Source organism: Pinus tabuliformis, chromosome 1_2 (genome assembly GCF_031772625.1).
Source record: "Pinus tabuliformis cultivar Carrire ecotype Pingquan chromosome 1_2, CPIR1, whole genome shotgun sequence".
Taxonomy (NCBI): Eukaryota; Viridiplantae; Streptophyta; class Pinopsida; order Pinales; family Pinaceae; genus Pinus; species Pinus tabuliformis.
This window is the reverse complement of record NC_142298.1, coordinates 990,474,154-990,481,100: the sequence shown is the minus strand read 5'-3', so window position 1 is coordinate 990,481,100 and position 6,947 is coordinate 990,474,154.

Here is a 6,947-nt window from a genome sequence, read left to right as displayed (position 1 = left end):
ATTGTAACACCAAAAATATATATGTTGGTGATGATAGATCTCTTAGCATTGTAGGGACTCTAATTGTTCATATCGACAATGGTCAATTTAATGATGTATTATGTGTTCCAATATTATCCTACAACCTTCTATCTGTATATGAAATAACTCATTCAGGTGAAGGTAAAATCGTTGAATTTTCACCTCACGATGTTGTAATTAAGGACCTAAGAGATCCTAGATAGATTTTAGCTACTGGCATTGCTGATGATTCTACAAGGTTGTATAAGTTTAACAACTTTGGGTCATCAAATCTTCCCTCAGTATTTGTTGCTCATAATGATGAAGTGAGCAAACTTTGGCATGGGCGATTTGGTCACTTAAACTATCTCTCCCTTCAGAATATATGTAAAGAAAATATGGTGACAGGTCTTCCAATGGTATCTTCCAGAGATGGTGTTTGTTCCGGATGTGTACTCGGAAAACATCATCGGGATGGTTTTGAAAAATGTGCCTCTTCGCATGCCTCAGCCCCTTTACAGCTTCTGCATAGTGATTTATGTGGTCTACTTCCTATTGTTTCATTCTCTAGCTATAAGAATTCCCTAACTTTCATTGATGATTTCTCCAGATGCACTTGGGTATACTTCTTAAAACTCAAGAGTGAAGTATTTAACATGTTCTTGGCCTTTAAGGCCTTTGTTGAAAAACAATCTAGACATCAAGTTCATAAGCTAAGATCTGATAATGGCGGAGAATACGTTAACAACAAATTCATCAAATTTTTCATTTAGAATGGAATTCAAATACAACATACTATTCCATATACTCCACAACAAAATGGTATAGCTAAAAGGAGGAATCACACCTTAAAGGAAACGGCTAATTGTATGCTTCAATCTAAGGACTTAGTCTTAATTTTTGGGCAGAAGCAATTAACTATGCAAATTACATAATAAATCGCACTCCTACTAAGGATTTAAAGAATATCACTCCAAAAGAAGCATGGATCTCAATTAAAATTGATGCAAGTCACTTTAATGGTTTTGGAAGTGAAGCATGGGCCCATATTCCAGATGAGAAACATAAAGCTTTAGAAGCTAAGAGTGAAGAATGTATTTTTGTTGGATATTATGAAGATGTCAAAGGATATAGACTTATTCAATTAAGTCTAAAAATGTTATCATTAGAAGAGATGTAAGGTTTGCTGTATCGGCCTATGAGCCTAGTTCGGCGGATGTGCCACCTCTCTCTATCTCTTCTACTTTTGGAAATATTTCTTCTTTAGATGATGAAAGAAAGCATGACAATCCTCCCCCACCTTCTCAGGATCCTCCTTCAGTTCCTTAGCTTTCAAAATGGGTCTGTGCTACTCGGGATGCAACAGGTGATCGTGCTGGTGACCCTACAGATCAATGATTTACACGTTCTCAGTTCGATAGAACCTCTTCTTCACTGTCTCAAGATTTAGCGAGTTATGATCCTAACACCTTTACAGAAGCTTCAGGCCATCCAGATTGGGATGCAGCTATGAATGAAGAATATCATTCATTATTGGAAAATGATACATGGAATCTTGTTCCTCTACCAAAGGGACGAAAACTTGTTAGATGTAAATGGGTTTACAGAACCAAGTATGGACTAGATGGAAAAGTTGATAAACATAAAACTTGTCTTGTTGCTAAGGGTTTTTCACAAGTTGAAGGCATTGACTATACTGAAACCTTCTCCCATGTTGCCAAAATGAACTCTATCCACCTTGTTCTTTCCCTTGCTGCCTATTTCAAATGGGAAATCCATCAGATGGATGTTAAATATGCCTTCTTGCATGGGGAATTGCATGAAGAAATCTATATGGAACAACCTACTGGCTTTATACAAACAAACTCCAGCCTTGTGTGTCGACTTAAGAAATCCCTTTATGGTCTCAAGAAACCTCCTCAGGCTTGGTATGCTTAAATGGATAACTTTCTTTTAGAAACTGGCTTTTCTAGGTGTCATTCTAACAATATTGTCAACACCAAGAAAGTGGGAAAGTCTCTTATCATTCTTGTTCTTTATGTTGATGATCTTATCCTTACTGGTAGTGATCCCAACCTTATAAACCATGTGAAGTCCAGCCTTAAAAATAAGTTTGAAATGATAGACTTAGGACATTTTCATTATTTTCTTGGTCTTCAAGTCTTGAACTCCAAGGAAGGTATGTCCCTTTCCCAGTCCAAGTATGTCTGTGATATTCTACGCCATTTTCAAATGCAATACTGTAAGCCATCTCCTTCTCCCTTTCAGTCTGGAGCCAAACATTCAATCACTTGTAATTCCCCTGAAGTTGATGCTACCTTATACCATCAACTTGTAGGAAAGCTTTTGTATCTGACACATACTCGTCCTAACCTTTCCTTTGTTGTTGGCCTTATTGCTCGGTTTATGCAAAACCCACATGAGTCATTGGAAAGCAGCTAAACGAATACTTCGTTATGTTCGAGGCATAGTTCAGTTTGGAATTCATTACAGTGCATAACCATCTCCTCTATTGGTTGGTTTCACTGATTCTGATTGGGTTGGTGACCCTGATGATCGAAAGTCTACTGTAGGTTATGTGTTCACTCTTGGTTTAGGACTTATTACATGGTCTTGCAAGAAAAAAAGTGTCATTTCTCTTTCTTCAGTAGAAGCAGAGTACGTGGTGTCATAGAAGCTAGTAAGGAAGCCCTGTGGCTTCGTTAAATCTTATCAGAGTTTGGCTTTCAGCAGCAGCATCCGACTACACTTTGGTGTGATAATCAAAGTGCCATTCAACTATGCAAAAATCCAGTCCAATATTAGCGTAGCAATCACATTGAATTTCACATGCACTTCATCAGAAACTTTATTCATGACCATGTTCTTGAAGTGCAACATTGTACAACAGATGATCAAGTTGCAGACATATTTACAAAGGCTCTCATAGAGGCGAAGTTTACTAAAATTGAATTTATGGTTGGAGTTCAAGAAGTTGTCACTAAGGGGGGATAGGCTCTAATGCCTCCTTCCTTCTCCTATTGTGTCATATTTGTACATCCTTCAATCCTATCCCAAGTTGTTCTTAAGGGGGGATGTTAGGATATTCCGACACATAGGAAGTATTTAATTATAACTTGGTCTATTGTAGAGTTTGGTAAAGTGTGTTTCTTTACTATGTACTTTTGTAACTTACAATCCGATGGTCGCGATATGTAGTGATCCAACGGTTCATTCTCTCCTTGGTATTACCGACACTTGATCCATGGCTTAACACCCGATTGGTCCATGATCTCTATTTAAAGAGCATGGAGGGTCATTTGTAGGGTAACCGTTCATGAGAGAAGCTTATGTAAATTTTCATTCTTTTATTAATAAATTGCCTAAAGTGGCCGCGTTGGCTCAGGCCATGGACTGATTCCCTCTTTGAGGGTTTTAACCACATCAATAGTACTGGTGTATTGATCTGTGATCTGTTTGTGAGCGGTGTCCTTTGGTGTTCTGTCTGAGCAACTTACCCTATAAATTCCTACACAGAGAAGCAGTCATGTTGAAGAATTTACTGTGATAGTCGGAACAGATGCTTGAACAGAAAGTTGGTTCTTGTGTAGAGCTTAGTTCAACTAATAGTAGACTCACTAAAGTTGTGTGGAGACATTATCAGAGATCATGATGGCTATTGTAGACTCTGTGTGGATAGTATGAAGAGTTGTAAAGACTCCTTCATAAGAATACTAGTTTCCATTGATGTTGTAGCATGGAGACTACAGTGAAGCTACAAATAGAGAGAACCCAGTAAAGAAGAGTTCTGAGAGCAGAACATTACCATCAAACATGCCTTGACAAGATTGGGACGGAGCCCTTGAGGTTGGTGCCTCACAAGTTGGAAGAATTGGTGTCCTTGGGGTTGGTGCCTCAGAAACTGGAAGGATTGGTGTCTTTGAGGTTGGTGCCTTAGAAATAGAAGGATTGATGTCTTGGGAGTCTATTCTCCTAAGTCCAAGGTTGGTGCCTTGACAAAAATAGAGTTGGTGCTCTGGAGGTTGGAGCCTCACAAAAGTCCAATTTTGTGCTTGGAAACTGATTGCAACAATTTATATATTGTATCCATTTTACTACAAAGATTATATTAATAAAAGCATTTATTCTTTTTGTTCATCTTGTGTTCTGAATATAAATGTTTTAACTGGTAAAGCAATAGTTGAAAAATAAATACTAATTCACCCCCCCCTCAATATTTCCTACAATTGGTATCAGAGCTAGTACCTTCATTCAAAGCCTAATAGCTTGAAGGTTGATCTTTAGAACACAAATGGTGAAGTCAAGGAAGAAATTCTCGAATCCTCCTAAGGATGTGTCTCCCTCTACCACTAAAATAGAAAACAATCAATTTGAGGAGGCTCCACGGTTCAATGGGAACTTTAATATATGGGAAGAAAGAATGAGGAATTTCTTACAGACTCAAGGCATTGAAATCTGGAAATTAGTGATTTTTGATAGCAAGATGGATGGAGAATCCAAGGAGTACAATGCAAAAGAAATGAAGGAAATCTTGAATGGGCTACCTGATTCTATAAAGAACAATCTAGGAAAATATTCATCAGCAAAGGGTATATGGGACAAACTTCATGACCTTCACTCAAAAGGAGCATTGAACATGACCATCATTCAAGAAGATGATGGAAATCAAGAAGGAAATCCAGAATCCATCACAGAAGCTGAAAGTGAGAATGATGACATCGAGGCTAAATAAGACCTAGAATATGAAGAGAATGAAAAAGATTTTGTAGAAGATCTCCTCGCTCAACTTATGGCTGCCATTGAAGAGATTGATAGTTTGAAAAAGGAAAATGAGGAACTTAAGAAGATAGCACTAGCCAGTGACCAAGATCAAAAAAGGGAGAAAGTTGACCTTGTCAAGATTCAAGTACAAGAAAGGGATGAAGAGCTAGCCAAGCTTAAGAACGAATTTCATCAAACCAAAAGAAAGCATCATGAAGAAGTCATATCCATGACAAATCAATTGGATAAAGCAAAGAAACAGGAAGATACTTTGTCAAGTCAACTTAAACAAATTTGAAGAAGAGATTGGTTAGTACAAGGTAGAGGTCTCCTCTCTCAAATTTCAACTACAAGAAGTAAGGAAACAAGCACAAGGACCTGAGAAGACAATGGAAGCATTGGAAAGCATAAAAGGATAGGTTGATAAAGAAGAAAAGGAAAGAAACACCATGATGTGTCAACTAAAAGCAAAGGATGAAGAAATCTTCAAATTAAAATCTAACATCAAACTTCTCAAGGCCAAAACATGTAAAGCTACAAGGATCAAGGAAGAAATGGAGAGCAATCTAGCAAAGGAAAATGAAGAAATCCTCAAAATGAAGTCAGATATCATCTCCCTTGAAATAGAAGAAAATGAAGCTACTCGTATCAAGGAAGAAACTGAGAAACAACTTGCTAAGAAGAATAATGAGTGTGAAAGATTGGAAAAAGAGATTGTATTCCTTAGGAAAAAGGTTGAAGGGATGAACAAAATCTTGAAGATCTCTCAAGCCTTGGATGATATGCTCAGCTATCAAAGATGTCCATTTGATAAATCAGGTCTCGGGTATGTAGGTGATTCCTCAAACAAGAATGATGATGCTTCAAACAAAAGGGATGTGAAGAAGAAAGAAAGAAATGGTGATACTCCCAGTTCCAACAAAGGCAAGGATAAAAATCAAGGCAAAAATGGAAGAAATCCTGCTCCAAGAAGAAATATTGCTCTAAGAAGAAATCCTGCTCCAAGAAGAAATGTAGATGATGTCAAAGATGCGAGAGGCAATGGTTATCATCAAAGGATCTCAAGGCAGAAAGGCTTCAGAAGTACATCAAAGAAATCTCCATCTCCCAGGTACCAAAGTTTATTTTTTGGTTATTGTTATTCTTGTACAAACTTTGGTCACATGGCAAAAGATTGTAAATCATATCATAAAGATAGTTTTTGTGGCCCCCAACCATCTCATAAAGATAGATATTATGGTCCCCAACAATCTCTAAGGAACAATTTTGCAGGAATAAATCATGAATTCTTATTCATAAACAATGTAGAATGATTCAAGTGTCATAACATTGGTAATATGGCACGTGATTGTAAATAACATGGGCTCTTACACAAGCTAGAACCATGCAAAAGAAGAATGTTACACAAGGATGGAGAAGGAAGCAAATACAATCCGAAAGTCCCTTGAACTCTCCAGCCAACAACATATGTTATTGGCCTATATTTTGACAATCTAAGCTTTTGATGGGAAGACTCTACCAAAATAGATGATGCATATAGTTAGAGGGAGCTTGTGATTCTTGATCATTATTGCAGAAGCTATTAGTGAAAGTGTCCTTATGAAATCCTTATTGAGCTATATTAACAATCATTCTTTGATAAAGATCATTTCTCAGGAGTACTCCATTGAAGAACATGATCCTATAACCATTCTTTGGACTGTTGTTAAAGATGCTTTCCACTTAATCTCTAAGTAGCATTTGGAACAACAAAGAAGGTCATCTAATGCTAAAGAAATAGGGCAAATAACTATGGTTTTGATATTACAGATGTTAAATTTCTTGACTCGGGGATTTAATGTGAGAACAGGTAGATTATGGACACAAATAGAGGCAACCTTCAAACAAAATTGAAGCATCGCAAGAAGATGCAAATCAGCTAAATGAATTTAAAAGACAGTCATAGATTAGGTATCTAAATCTTCTAGAGTAAATAACTTGCAAAGATATGTACAAGAACACAAGGAAAAGATGGCTCATAGAAAGGAGAATGTTGTGAAGTCAAATATAGCTTAAGATGATACTAGTCACTTAGAAGATATAGCAACAGTGAGGCAAAAACTCTCACCATTTCATCCAAATGTAGTGATGTTGAATACAGGATGGCAGTGACTCAAGGAGAAGCACAGAGACATAAAGGAACTCGG